Source organism: Thermobia domestica, chromosome 13, assembly GCF_964235325.1.
Source record: "Thermobia domestica chromosome 13, izTheDome1.hap1.1, whole genome shotgun sequence".
NCBI lineage: Eukaryota > Metazoa > Arthropoda > Insecta > Zygentoma > Lepismatidae > Thermobia > Thermobia domestica.
In genome coordinates, this window is record NC_137466.1 from 175,172,511 (window position 1) to 175,188,743 (window position 16,233).

Below are 16,233 nucleotides of genomic sequence, written 5' to 3' on the forward strand. Positions count from 1 at the left end.
GTCATTTATAAAATGTTCAGGCGCAATTGTAACATGCGTACTTGCAGTACTCGTTCAAGGTCTACGAGAAGTATTCGTCTATAGTACTTTGCAATATACAGGATTAATTTATTGCGTAAGAAAAGTATTCTTATACCTACTACGTGCCAAATTCCGGGCATTTGAGAGAATCGTATTGTTTGTCGTCGTAATACTACGTACAGAACATGTGACCTTGGTGAACAAAACTGGCGCGCGCTGGGTCCTCTGTGTGCCTGTAATGAAGTCTGCATTCTTTATTTGTGTGTGCCGATTGTCGCATTTTGTATTTCAAATGTTTTCGTGCTGCAGCATGGTGGTATATTCGGTCACTGTCATTGTTATGGCGGCGAGTGGTTGTAGTAGTAAATTAGAGAAGAATGCGAAGATTTGATTGTGGGTATGTTTGTTCTAATTTTAATTTTTCTATTGATTAATCCTAATATTTAGAAATCGTGTTTTGCATGCAGTTTTGAACTTTAATGAATATGTACAGAGTTGTGTTCGACTTCGATAATGGCAGGCACTGTGTATTGTAGGGGGTTGTCGCATGAAAAATGGCATACAAAGGATATACGTAATAGTTTTATTTCGCGCGTTTATGTTGTAAGTATTTACTTTTACATAGCCTGAGATGATAATCTAAACTGATAGATTATTTTAACTTGTTTGTTTAATTTTTGCAGAAGTATTTAATATTAGTGAACGTGTAGGTAAATATAAAATTAAGTACCATCAGACTTTATGCCTCCATTAATGATCATTGATGACATCCTTCAGTAGATACAATGGGCAATTAAGTGCTATTATTGTGACTAAATACCAAATATTTTTATGATGAAGAATTACTATAAAATTGTTTTATTTCAGTAATGACTAATATTTATAGAAGTTAATTTTTAATATTATTATAGCCATTTATAGAAATTTATGGAAGCAGGCTAAATATTTTCCAATGTGGAAATCGACCGGAGAAGGAACAATGTAAGGAATATAGTATGATAAACTTATGAAGATACGTTTCGGAAGGTAATACGTAAAATACAAGCCACAACTACTAGTAGTCTGCCCATTTAATTAAGATATGTAGAAAATATTAGGCATTATTTAATTTTATGATGTACTTCGCAGTACTTTTTTGTGTTGCTCACATGATGTCTTATTTGTTAGCGAGTAAATATTTATGTTAAGGAATTCGGTTACTCAGATACCTGCCAAAAATGCATCTACTGCTATACGGATCGAGAATGCAGGTGAGTCGTTATCCAATAGCAGTACTTAACAATTGCTTACAGGGACATAGCCTCGCTGCTGATACCCCTACTAAATCATATTTATTTATTCGTAATGGTTTAATTCGAAAAAAAAAATGTTTAGGACTACACCACTTAAAAATAAGTAGATTATTTAACCTTTCCATGCAGGTTTACTTTTGGCGCAACACTCACAGTGATTGTTGAATTGTTATAATTTTTTCACTAACTTCCTCGTTATTGTTTTCCTTGACGACATGAAAAGTCTCATAGATAAAATTCAAGGAGGCCATCGGAAGGAATTGTTGAAAATTGCAGTTCTTTTAAGATTTGCGTATAAATACGGCGTCTGAATGTATGGCATAAGAAACTATACGAAGCAAACCAACCTATGCACGGTGGCCATTGAAGGCATAAAAGCTGTCTAACCGAGTCAGGGCAGGGCGAAGCTGGCAGACCCGTAAGATAGCGCAGGAATGTGTCTGAAAGGGGCAGGCGCGTCAACAACGGTGGGTATCCGAGTTAACTACGGTAGTGAAAATAATTGGGTTTTTGCAATGATACGAGTTTCAATAGCACTGGTTAACTCTAATTGCGGAGGGTCGATACGAGCTATGAAGGTAAATACAACGTAATGGAACCTAACCCAACAAAAGTTAGACTATGGTTATTAAGAAAGTATGAGCTTTTAGGAAAACTTTCTGGCTCCCGTAATTAGAATTTATACCAAGAGCACTGCACTTGCCATGGTTTCATACTAGTAGCACTCCACTTGTGAACATAAAATACACTGTGCAAATGTACGCTGCTGGTGAAGAATGTATCTAATAAGTCATCTTTCATATGCGCTCACTTAATTTATCCGTCGTAAAGCAACTGGAATTATTTTACAGTAGTAATCCTACACTTCTAAGTCTAAAATCAGGGTTGGCAAAAACCATGGTTTTTATTGAAAAGACCAAAAATCCAGGTTTTTTTGGTTTAAATAATTTACTATCTGTATTTATATTAAGCAGAAATTAGTTTGTTTCGTCTTGGTGTTACTATGCAACAACAAGGTTATGCTGAAAGGGAATCCAAACCGCTTCTCGACTTACATCCAAGAGAAATTGTCCATTTGGACACGGAACCGGGACTAATTGGTCACAAATGCGATTGCCGACTCACCCACGAAGGACTCCTGATGAAAATACGTTGTACTGATCTTAAAATAGGTCTACTTGTTAATATAATTGTCAAGTCATTGCAGAAGGACAAAAAGATAAACAGTTACACAAGTAAAAACATTATACCAGAATTATATATAAATCGGGAAACTCTCGCCTTAGCCATTGGGAAAATCCTGTTATTACTTTAAATGTATTTGTACCGGTATGTAAAATTTTAAGGTCAACATATCATAATCACTATGCTAATACTCAGGTATTAAATTACAAATTTGGCATGTAGATATCATTCAATAAAATTAAAGTCAAATCCAAGTTGTTGATGGAAACTACGTAGACAATTCATAAATTTTGCCAATTTCTATCAATATATTTAAACAACCTTCTTTATAAAACAATAGGCATTGATTCAATAGAAATACATAATTTGGTTTCATTTCGTATGTTTAGGCTTAACATTCTTATGAAATACCAAGGTTGCCACGCAGAAGACTTTCGCTTAAAGGGACACCTCGAATCGCTACTTGGTACACTTGAAAGATGGGTTGTGGTTCGACCGAGAATTGAACATGGGACCCCTTGCTTAAAAGGTGAAAAGTAGATAAACGTAATGCGGATGGTATGATATGTGAAACGTCACCATGAACTTCACACGATTTAAAGCTTTTTTTTTTTTTTTTAACCCAGCTGGTTTAAACCAGCCAACCCCGTCTAAAATACAGCTGTATTACTTTGTATTTAATTCTATCGCCTGCAGAAATTTCTTTTATATTAATATGTCTTTACATGCAAAGTATTAAATATAACCTGTAAAAGAAACTAGTGTTCTGTGACTGCTTACCCATCTTTGTTATGTATGGTTCTGTGCAAGTTTTGATATGTCGGTCGAAGTAATTGTCTAAAATTCTATAATTCTTTCAATTTTTGCCTTTGTGCCGCAGAGTAGGTCCAGTTTTTTCAGGTTGAAAAACGTGAAATTTTTGTCATTTAAGGAAATTTTATTGTCATTACTTTGAAAGTTTTTTTTTTTTTTTTTTTTTAAATTTATTTCTCCGTGGACATTAACAGGGATTTACCGTTGCTTGTTAGTACTGCGTCCAGAAAAATACCATAATTACTGCAGTGTAGGAAACAAGCCAATTTTTTAAGTGTCACAGGAAAGAACGAATACCATCTAAGTGAATCAAGGCAGGAGCGCAGCAGGAGGATCCGAGCGTTAGCGGGGAGGGCGCGTCCGTTGCGAGCAGGCGCGTCAGCGATGGGAGGTATGCACATGACAGAATGTCTCTAGAAACACTAGGTTCTTTAATTTTTGCACCAATACACTGCCAATGCACACCGGCAGCACGATGTCCGCATTTCGAAACATTTCTTTATTTTTTGTCTTCCTACATGTGACACACTTTTTGCTCAGTTTCAATAATTCGAGTCGCTCCGTAGAACGTAATAACATTTTCTTCACCAATATAGGTTGTTGTCTCCCAATCGAAATTTCTCGTGCAACTTCTATCTTTGAATGCCGAAAATTAATTTTCTCATTACGCCATAATGTCTGAAGTCAACATGCCTCCACTTAGAATAGTACCGACATCACACAACTTCTAAAATTAGAAAATACCACATCACACTTTTTTTTTGATAGCATGTTTTTAGTGAATATTAACCAATTTACGTTTTCTTTCCTGTAAATTTACATATTTCTAGACCTACTCTCTAGTACTTAACCCCGTTTCTTGTTATTGCCCTTCAAAATATGTGCACTGGGCTATATAACAATACCCCACTCAGCATTGAAGAGGTTCAACGGAACCACTAGGATTTATTGTTGAAAAATTAGAATTTAAGATTTGCGTATTAACACAGCATCCATAGATACTAGAGATCCACAACATACAGATGAGCTTTTGGAAAGTTGCCACTAAATAGCACGAATGCTATCTAATCAAAGCAGGACAATGGTGTAGAGGCCTGCGCGGGCCGGGCTTGGGAGGGCCAACTCTGCTACTTCTTTGGGCCGGGCCGGGCTGATGCCGATCAATTGCAATTCTTTAATAATTATTGACTTTCGTTAGACGATAATTGGAGTAAAGCCAAACGTTGAAGAAGCGTGTTCGTGAAAAATGTTACAAAGAATGCACTAACTATTTACAGTTTGTGTTGCTTAGCGGCTCCACTTTCACTATAGAGGATTGCAGGCATTATTTATGCGGTAAATTGAACTCTGATCTTGACCTTCACTGAACTCAAAATATAACAAAAAGGGGTGGGAATGTTTTGCCTGTCGCTAAACAATATTGCCATCTTCACTTTATGCTAAAAATCAATTAAGTTAGATTTTTGTTACAGGGAATGGAGTTTTTGTTCTCTCGATGACAGGCAAAGTTCTAGGAGGCAATGGTACCATTCGGGAGACAAGCGTCAGGTTGTGAACCAGTTTAAAAAATGTTTCTGAGGGTTAGGTCAAATTTAGTGCTAAGTTTTGAGAAAGATTGGAGCTCGAGCTAATTTTTAAAAAAATTTATCGGGCCAAAAACTTTTAAAATTTATCAGGTCCGGGCCGGGCTTGGGCCAAGAATTTTGATAAACTTATAGGACCGGGCCGGGCCGAAAATCTAAACTTTTCGGGCCCGGTCTGGGCCGGGCCTAGCTACGTTCGGGCTGGATTGGGCTCGGGCTGAAAAATTCGGTCCGTGCAGGTCTCTACAATGGTGAAGGTGTGTGGTCCCCGCTTCTGACTATAAAATACAATTGTATTAACTTATTATTTAAATAACTTGCCCCCTGAAATTTGTTCCTTAGAAATATATCTTTATATTCAGTGTGTTCGATTTTCCCCGTAAATTTTGCAAAATGTGATGTACTATAACTTACACCTATCCTATCGTGAGAGAATTTGTTTTATGATCCATCGGGGAGTTTGTGGGCTGAATAGGGCGGAGGCAGGCAATATCACAGTGTTAGGGCGCTGGGGTGGGCTGTAAAGTAGATCTAAAACATCTTGAAATTCTCACACAATTCCATTAAAGCTTGTATCTAATTAATAAGTCATGTATTCCGTTAACGCCCACCAGTTTTCCAACACTACAACCCCATAGCAGAACATACCGCGATCTGCGATGTGATCGCAGAAAATTAGCCGCACCTGTGCAGAAGAATTGCTTCTTTTAGCAAAACTCTTTCAAAAAATGTGACTTTACAAGTTGTAACTCGAACTAGGGATACCGCTGAAAACTGTTTATCATGCTTCACGTAATGCTGCAATAAAAACATGATATCATTTTGATTTTTTACTTTGGAATTCCTGCAGAAAATTTTTGGCTTACAAATGCTCATCGCAGAAAGGTAGTTCTGTCTTCGGAAACTACAGTAATGACTTATGAATAGGTTTGGATAGTTTCGTTCACTTATCTTAGTACATTGATTTGGCGCGGCGAGGGTTATCAGGACTTACACTGTTAAGACAAGTGGTGGCCTCTCTAACCTTTATATATGGCTTTTAAAAGTGAAAGCATCCAAGTCGAATCTGTTAAAGTGAAATTCTTTCGAAGAAACTACGAAATATATATTTACAGTTATATTTGTTGTAGTTTTCCTAAACTTTACCTGGAGCCGCGGTGGTTCAGTGGTAGAGCGTTCACTCCTGGTGCATGGGGTCCTTGGATCGATCCAAGTGAGTTTTGTGGTGGACAAATACCGTGTGCGTGGGTTCTCTCGTTTCCTCCCACTTTCTTCATTCCACCATTTCATTCTTTTCTCATTATCACTTTAGCGTAGCCGGCATGAACGTGGGACGTAAAACTTAACGATTTCATTTTTTGACGCTCCGTTAATTGGTTCTCATGATTGTGGTCTCGTTTTGTTAAGCAGATATCCCACTTTCCGATATGTTGCTTCAATAGATGACACTAGTGGTTATCTGTAAAGAAGAAAGTTCCTTTACTTTTCCGACAATATTATAAAAGTAAATGGAAAAAGGCAGAAAGTTGTTACTCATTACTCTTGCTGCCACATGTAAAACAGTCAGCTTTATTCTCACTTCAGCTTTTATTCTTTCTAAAGCACAGTGGATGGTTGTTAGATGCTTAAGCTCTCAAGGTGGGGGTTGAGAACCCTTCTGTATCTATTCTTTCTTCTTCATAATAGTCTTTTAGTTTTCTCTCTTAATAGTTAACGCTCCGCTTAACGTTGTGTGTGTGTTTGTGTGGTTCGTCTTGTGTTATGCTTCTTGTATGTTCTTCTTAAGAGTAGGTGATGTGATGAATTTGAATATTTCATGGCTTTGAGAACTCTCAAAGCTAAGTTAAATATAATGTTTGAGATGAAGAAATTCGGAAATAGGCCAGAACTGGTTCCACTTACTCAGAAGCTTCTTACATCTGCTGTCTGCTTACCGTAACTACAAGGCATACTTAGAAAACCTAAGAAAGAAGGAAGCTCGAAAAGAAATAAAGAAGAAAAGATGAAACAAAACAACAAAGAGAAAGAGGTGATGGCGAAATTGGCAAAGGAAAAAAGGGACATATTGGGATTTCGGTCACTTTTTCGTGTGCTTTTGGTCACTTTTCAACTATTTACGAGCAGGGTTTGAAAAAACCCGGGTATTTTTGAAAAAACCCAACCCACCTGGGCCCATGTGGGTTTTTTCGGGTTTAATTGGGTTTTTTCGAAATATTTCAATCTCTTTGGAGTAAAAATGTTAAAATAAGATTTACATTTTATGAGTGTCATTGTTACAACTTTCTATTCACTGCTGTTTTGAAAAATTGCCGCCATTTTGAAATTTTATATTGGATCACCGAAAAATCTATACAGCAACTTTAGAAGGTTTTGTGCTTTTACCCTCATAATATCAACTTAAAAAGTCCGAAAATTGCACCTTGTAGCATGGATACCCGCTATTTTGAAAAATGGCCGCCATTTTGAAATTTTAAGCCGCCAAAATATATACAGCTAATTTAGTCCCTCGTGCTTCTACTTTGAAAATTTCAACTTGAAAGACCTAAAATTGCGCTTTGTAGCGTGGATATCAGCAGCGGCGCAAATTTGTCTTCAACATTGGGGGGACGGGTAAGACGGTATATATATATATATATAATATATATGCGACGTACAAAATATTTATGAAGGAGAAAAACAATGCTGGGGAGGATTACCTATGTCGGTCCCGGCGTCCTCCACAGGGGACATAAAATATGACGAGATTATTATTGCTTTATAACTTTAAAATCCGACTGGCAACATTGAAAACTGTTTACAAGGGATGATCCAAATATGATCATTCCCTGTAAACAGTTTTCAATGTTGCCAGTCTGATTTTAAAGTTGTAAAGTAATAATAATATCGTCATATTTTATGTCCCCTGTGTGGGACTCAGGGACAACATGGGTAGGGGAGCAGAGTTGTCTTCAACATTGGGAGACGGTCAGATTTGAGGCTTATTCTGGGAGGTATTAATTTCATTTCACTTTCCTTTGTGACAGTTGGACACAAATCATCACATTTCTTCCTAAAAGACACATTTCCAATCGGATTATTGAGGGGGATAGTTCCAAGATTGTAAGAGATATGTCCCCATCATCCTCCCGGGATTTTCGCCAGTGGATATCAGCTATTTCTTTTTTAAAAAAGCGCGCCATTTTGTAATTTTACGTTGGTATGCTGCCAAAATCTAAACAGAAAATTTAGTGTGTGTCTGGTTTGTATCCTGAAAATGTAAAAGACCGAAAGTTGAACACTGTGTGGTAAAGGCAGACCAACGAACAAATGTAGATCGAGTCATCCTAGGAGCATCAGTGACGTTCGCCAAATAATAATACCAAATAGCTATACTAATTTAAAACAAAGACATAATTCATCAAAAAGTCTTAAATATTTTTCAACGTAAAATAAATGGTCTTATTGTTGAAGTTCACTTTCGATGCTTTGTGCATTCAATTACGGGAATTACCCGAGCACTTGTTGCAAGACTGTTCTTTTCCGAAAATTAATTTAAAACAATTAACAAAGATAGGCCTATAATTCATATTTTATAAAGTAAATGTCTAAAATGAAATGAAATATCCTCCAGCGTAAAATAAATAGTTTTATTGTTGAGGTATTCACTTTCGATGCTTTGTGGGTTCAATTGCGGGAATTTCGCGAACACTTTTTTCACGACGGGTTTTCCCTCAAAATGCAGCTTGCTTTACTGTACATCGAAACTTCCATTAATATTGAAGTTTGACTGCAGCACTTAAAATGGTAAGCGTTACGTAGTCTTCGGAGCTCCGAGCATTAAGCTTCTTAATTTTGACAAGAATTTTTACGTTATTGCTAGTGTTGATTCCACAGAATGCTTATTTGAAGGCTAGCAACAAATGACTGAACTTAACTGTTGTTGTTGGAAAACCAAATTTTACTGAATACTTTTGTTACCATCAAAGGTAAGAAACAATACTAATAGTTTTACTAATGTATTTACATATTAACTGTTAGTACCGGCACCTATGACCTTAAACCCGTCAACGTATGAGGGATAACGTCCCTTAGGGTGCCGAGTCAGGAAACATACTATTCATGGAAAGTATTTTCTAAAATATACAATCGCTTACTTTACTTCAAATAAGCTATAAGCATAATCCACACATTAATTTGTTCTACAATTATCTCAAGCTAAGGTGAGGGTTTTATTTATTTATTCATTCATTCAGTGCATTTAGAGCTTTATAAAGGTCTTATGTTGAATATTGTTGTTTATCTTAACATGAAAGCATATAATTCGCCCAAAGAAAGTTTAAAATCTGATAAAAATAACTTTCAATGCAATCACCTTAGTTGTACCAATAATATACTAACAAAAAAGTCAAAAACCCAGGTGGGTTTTAAGATGGGTTTTTTCGGGTTGGGCCCACTTGGGCAAACCCTGTTTACGAGAGACCAGACCACTATGAGCCCTGAGCCACATAACCCTTAGCTTGAGCCCAAATTAACTCAATTGAGTTAAAATGACAATGACAATAGTGGAAGTCGAATAATTGTATGCCCGTGAACCTCAGCAACTGCATCGATTTCATATGGTGGCTGTCTTGGCTTATAGATTTTTAATAATGCCATTATTTCTATTCAAGCCACTTTATCATGTCTTCCTTTTGGCTGTTCGTATTTAGAGGTTTATTGTTTGAAGAGAATGATAATATGCGTTATCAAGCACGATTACGGAATTCTCGTTAATATTTGAAAGTAGATTATTAACCCTGCGTTAGGCGCGTACATTTTTGTTGCACGATTAGGCGCGTAGGTGACAGGTGTCACCCACCTACTAAAATATATCCCACCTATTAGAATAAGTAAAATCATGTTTAAATGGCGATTCTTTCGTTTGTTCGATAAAATGTTAATTTTAGGCTATAATTTTGGTTGTATACAGTGTTCTGCTGAATACAACGGATTTTTAAAATTTTTTTATGACTACTAAACTGATTGCAAACATGTTACACAAATGTCTTTGAGATGTTCTTTACACATCCATCTCTTACATTTCAGGCACCACTTCCTTGTAGTTTTCTCTCTTCCAATTCTACAGGCATGACAACGTCCTCTGGAGCCTGATGGTTTTCAAGATCGACCATTCCCTCTTCCTCAACTCCAAGTAAGAATTGAAGTCGGGCCCCCGTTCCCAATTTCAACTGAAACTTTGGGAATAGAGCATCGGTGTTGTATTTGAGACTTAGTTACTTCCTAGGCGATATCCTCCAAGAAACTCTCCTTCGTGACAGCTGAGGTGAACTGGTATTGAATTTCAGGATGCAAAGTGCATTAATTGGACATATACTTAGAAAATAGAAAAATGCCACCATGAGCCATCTTGTTCCGTTACAGTATTGTGTGTCGCTTGCACTAATGCGATCAATTTCATAATCACTGTCATCAGAACACACCTCCGACTCCTCTTCTTCCTCCTCAGGCCATTGCAGAACAACATTTATATCTTCTGTAGTCCCTCTCTTCCGGCGTTTTGATATTTTATTTGTTACGCACATAGCCACGCGGTTGACAACTGTCACCCAAACACGCTGCTGCAGAGTTAATTTATTTCTTACAAACTGTAGACGGGAAACAGAAGTGTACTACTTCCGCTACATCAAACACTAACAATTAACTTTCAGCTACTGAAAAGCGCGACTCCGAACACCAACACACAATGTTGCCAGTTTCTGAGAAGAATCACTGGGGGACACATGTTACCCACGCGCCTAATCTAGGGTTAACAACCTAGTCTTTGAAAGTTGTGGAATTAATTTTCTCATGATAATCACGAGTGCTCTTTAATTTAAAAAGCAGCATTGCAGCAGCATGGAGTAGGAATCCGAGCACAGTCCCGGCATGAAGCACAATAAGTCGACTTTCCTTGCCAATAGGTGTCTTCATTGTCCCTTTGGATGTATCATCTATCCACGCACTACTTCTTGTGTGTCCTGCATTCACCCATGTTTCGTCCAGCCATACTAAGTTTTCCGGGTTCATTTTCACCATCACTCTCAAAGATTTGCAGCGAGCCGCAACAATATTGCTTCTTTCCAATAGAACTTTTCTTCCGGTGAATTTCTTCCACCTAAAACCAGTTGGCCTTAACACTCAAAGCTTGTTTTCCCTCCCTCGAAAAGCCTTTCTTCTTTCAAGGACTTGAGAAGCTTACTGCGAGTTGTGAGTTCTTTCCTTATATAATATAGATAGATGTTTTGCCTTGTTGCGTCATCTTGGAAACGATCTAGAGAAGTTTTAAGATTGGTTCGATTTCTATTTTTGCCTGGAGTAACTAAAACTGCAGAAGGAGAATTGTTCTAAGGGACATTTTTCTTTTGGTGTGTTCTTAACAGTGGATTTTCCCACATGCAAGAGGTTAGCCACTCTGTCCACCACCCTGGTCACAGGAAGAAGAGGGTCACCATTATCGCGCTCTTTCTCGAAGTATTCATGAAGTCTGTGTATCAATTCTCGGCTTTTTCCTTTATACACTTCTATTTTCTTTGGCTTCTGTTCTGAAGAACTAGCCATTGTCACCAATTAATTACAACAAAAAATTCTTAACAACATACCCAAACACACAAAGAGAAAAGAAAATAACACAAAGTCCCAATAACCGAACACAATGTAAAAGCATTTTTCACTCAACTATACAGAAACAAGGAAGAACACGAAGCAGCAACTACGTCTGGTTGTCATGCCAGCGCGGTTGAGCCTTATGGTGGTGGTGGGTGTTAGTGTAGTATTAACCCTCGCTTTCTTTTTCACATAGCTTTCAGATCCAGAGATTCAGCGGTCGTACTATAGATGATGAATGGTTAAGGGATATTTTAAGTAGGAACGGCTTCAAATGTACATACAAAATTTGATAAAACCTAATTTTGCTCAATAAAACCAACTTAATCTGTACTATGTGATGGTAGGATCTTAATGCAAGTTCAAACAAAATACATAACTTTTTAGATTAAAGTTAGTGGCTCATCAATTTTTGGCTATGTACTTAACCTTTAGATTCATTTGGGATTTTTTCTACATTATTACATTTGGGGAGTCATTTTGACACCTTGACATTTTTTTTTCTTTTTTCTTTCAACATCGTTTTGTAATTCGTGTTTGAAACGTACTGCTAGGACTATAATCAATATTTTCTTTGTAATATCCCATTTAGGTACAAGGGCTCCATCTTTGTATTAACAATAAGTGAGTACTGTACATACATTTCATAAACATTAAATCTCGCTTATACTTTCTAGAAATATAACTTTATTATAAAATTTTTATAGCAAATTTCTATTTTTGCGTACTTTAATATACACTATAAAACTTATACAATAGGTCAACTCCATCTTTTGTGTACAACGGTTTCAAACTTGTCACTCGCATATCCGCGTACAGTGTTGTCACCATCGCATTTGCGCTGGAGCAAATGTGAGGGTGCATTTCATATTGGTTGCGCAGATGGCACGAGGAGTGGTAAGGTGGTTTCGAGCTTTTTTCAATGAGAATCAAGATTTTTAAATGTTTCATATATATTTTACAAAGTATATACAGATGACGGATACAGACTATGCAGGTACAGTTCGCGGCAAAAACCTGCAACATGAGCATGTGAGTTTGCAACAGCGCAGGGAATCAACATAGCGTCTAAGTGGCACGAATCACGCCAGGAGAAACCTCGGCGTCCTTCCCTGCACACTTATTTTGGAGCAAAAGACTTCGTCGTTTCACAATAAACTTACCTGCTCATTTTGCAGGTTTTTTTGCTGCGGACTGTACAAAAAGGAAAGTCGAATACTTATCGTGAGGTCCAGCCTCCAGTCGTGTTTCACACATAGTTCTCATCAAATACTGAATCTAATGTTCTTGTTGCACTCGTTGTTTCACTCTCTTCCATGCGATGCTTCTGCTTCTTATAGCGGGTTCTGCCGCTGTTGCTGCTGTTCTGATCCTAACGTGAAGAAGAAGGAAGCTGTCTCTTTCTCGTGGAAGTATATAGCCCCTTGGCCGGTCCCTGTGCTGCCACCTGCCGGGAAGCTGAGGAGCTATCCAGAGATATTGAGAAAGCATGAGGCGATGTGGTGGCGCTACCTACCACAATGTTATTCCTGTTCCTGTAAAATAAGTTCATACAAAATTTCACCGTTTGTGAGACCACTCATATTTCACCAGACTGTTTCGACTACACAACAATAACCTATCAGACTAGATACAGTCCTCAGACATCAATTATCTGACGTAATAAAAATTCCCAGCAATTAGAGGATCATTAGGCCTTTTTCTTACACTTCTTCCTCCTCTTTTTCTTGTGCTTGTAAAAGACGGTGTAGTAATTGTCATAACTTAAATATGGAACCTTGTACAAAATTCCACCAAAAAAGAACAAAATTGAAAACATGGTCAAATTAACACCCCAAATGAAAATACGAAGTACATTAATAACTACATTTCTACCCCGTTATTATAAATAAATATAAAATAATAATGCAGAGGAACTTACAGCGAGATGTCAGAAGAGCCAGTAAGATTAAAAAAAAAAAAAAATCATACACTTAAAATATAAAAAAGAATACCTGAGGGGTCAATTTGACTTCCGAAATGCATGTAAAGGTTAATTTCATCATTTCATGTTGTACAGGAGACTTGAGGAGAAAGCTTGAATCCATTTTACGTTCAATACTTGTAATTCTTAGTTCAGAATTACATATCGTACATTGTTGTCATGTTTCCTTGGTCTTGTTTTCCGCCAACATGCAAAAGTCTGTGTGACTACTAATGTCCGGATTTGTATGTAATTACCTACTTTTTCCTTCATATGTAGGTTCATCAAATCCTTAAATGATTGTGATTCACACCTGTAGGGTGCTTCAACTCAAGTTTCATATTACATATATATATATATATATATATATATATATATATATATATATATATATATATATATATATTTTACATAAAACTGTCTTAAAATTTTGCGTTTACTGAAATTTTAATTTAAAATTAAAAAAAAAAACTCTCCAACTGTGCAAGGCTTGGGTCTAGATTCAATTTTGCCATGTCTATCTTTTCGTTTCTTTACCGAAAGAGAATTTTTTGTCAAACCATGTTTCGCAGAATTTTCGCCGATAACAAAAGAAATATAAGAGACAAGTAAAAATCCTCCCTCCGTGGTACATTAGCAGCGCCCTTTATTCTCAGCTCTGGAGGAAGACAGATCACGAGCCTGACAGGCGACTGGCCAGGAAATTCCTAAAATGAAGTCTATTTGATTGTTATCGGAGGTCGGACGGGAAAAAAAAGGAAAGCAAATCCTGCAAATCAAGTTAAAACTGTAGTGTGCTTCCAGGAATTTACAGCAAGAGTTCGTTCCAAGAAGCTGGCGACAATGGCAATATCATAGCAGGTAACCTAAGCTTTCAATGAACTTCGCTTGTTCAACCGAATGACAGGAGGACTCTAGTATTGCAGTTGCAAAACGCACGTGTTCTGTATTGACCGTCGAAGTTAGAAATGGCTCCGGTTGCCTCAACTTTATCCGCGAAATTGCGGTGGTGGGTAACTATCGATGATGCGTTTACTACAGACGGTAAAGTGGAGTTGTGCCAAGTGTGATGAAAAATTTGGATGTTCCATGAAATCTCAGTTAGAACAACATGTACGAAGTGTACTCCATGCAAGAAATAAAAATTTGCGAACTGCAAAAATACAAGTACTCTTGACACAAATGCATCAAGATACTTCAGTGAGTGAGTTTTTCAAAGACTTGTGCCAAGCAATGATAGCAGCAAACATTCCATGGAACAAAGTTGAAGTGCCAAAATACCGTGCTTTTCTGGAGAAGTACTGCGGGCGTCGAATTCCTGACGAATCCACTCTTCGAAAGTGTTATCTCGAAATTTATTATAGGGAAGCTATATATACCATTAGGGCAGAAATAGGTAGTTCATATATTTGGATTTCTGTGGACGAAACAACAGACGTTTTGAGACGTTATGTAGCAAATTTAGTGATTGGAAAGTTAAGTGAAGATGCTTCATCTAAATCCTATCTTATTGCGAGTAAATTGCTGGAACGCACAAATCATTCCACGATTGCTCGCTTTGTAAACGATGGTCTTCAAGTGTGGCCGGGAGGAGTTCAGGAAGAAGAAAAGTCCTTGTTCTCTATACAGACAGTGCAGCGTACATGTTAAAAGCGGCTAGAGCACTTAGTTTTTTACCCTCACTTAATTCATTTCACCTGTATGGCCCATGCTCTTCAGCGTGTTGCTGAAGAGGTGAGAGACAACTTGCAAAGTAAATCAACTAGTTTCTTTAAAAAATAAATAAATAAATAAAAAAAAGTTAAGGTGCCACAACGTGTTCAAGTTTAGAGAGATCAACTGCCAGACGTGCCACTTCCTCCGGAGCCTGTGCTAACGCGATGGGGCACTTGGATACAGGCAGTACATTTCTACAATGAACATTTTCAAAAAATTAAGCACGTTGTTCATTCATTTCTATCGGAGTCTGTTGTGTCAGTTGGCATTGCTCAGAAACTGTTTGATGGCTCAAAAGTAGCGTGTGATATCGCATACATAGACAGCAATTTTGGTTGGCTACCTACAATCATTAAAAAGCTAGAGGCTGTTGGGCGGCCTCTTCCGGAATCCGTAGTAGAAATCATAGAGGATGCAAAGAGACTGCTGAAAGGTGTGTGTGTGTGTGGAGGTGTAGGAGAAAAAGTTCGAAAGAAACTAAATACAGTGCCGGAAAGAAACCCGGGTTTACGACAGCCTATTGGCAGTGTGAGATTCTCAGTGGTGAAACAAGAACCACCCCCTGGAAATATTTCCCCCAACTTCATCCCCCTGTTGAAATACGCTCCTGTTACCTCATGTGATGTGGAGAGATCATTCTCTGCATACAAGAATATTTTATCCGATCGCCGACAAAATTTTACTTCTGATCATTTGAAAATGTACCTTGTAACCCATTGTGCAACAACACACAGCTGAACTGCAGTCACATCTTTTGTAAGTACTTTATTCAAATTAAAAATGTTCATTAGTGAAAATATTTTTCAATCTTTGTTCAGCTGGTATTGTTTAAAAGATATATGACTGCTTTTCCCTGCATGAAATAAATATATGTAAAACAATACATTTCGTCTTAAGTTGCTTTTAGTATTTAAATTTGTATATTGCGTATAATTCATTTCAAGATTGGACCGTGGTGACGGGTGCGCATTTAGTGTAAAAGGTTCTAGATTTGAAACGGGACCACACCACACCACATGAAATTTCTGACGTACAAATG

At 37.4% G+C, this 16,233-nt stretch overlaps 1 protein-coding gene across 4 annotated transcripts in view; it reads left to right on the plus strand.

Annotated features, from left to right (window-relative positions):
* The first annotated feature begins 261 nt into the window (after positions 1–261).
* Positions 262–16,233, plus strand: part of LOC145668774 (uncharacterized) — a 121,424-nt gene continuing 105,452 nt past the window's right edge. For 3 of the 4 annotated variants that reach the window (XM_081736934.1, XM_081736936.1, XM_081736937.1), the window contains exon 1: positions 262–418. The gene's annotated coding sequence lies outside the window, so the exon portion shown is untranslated. Of the gene's footprint in view, positions 419–507; positions 625–16,233 lie in introns of those variants that run through there. The other variant, XM_081736935.1, reaches the window with a different exon arrangement.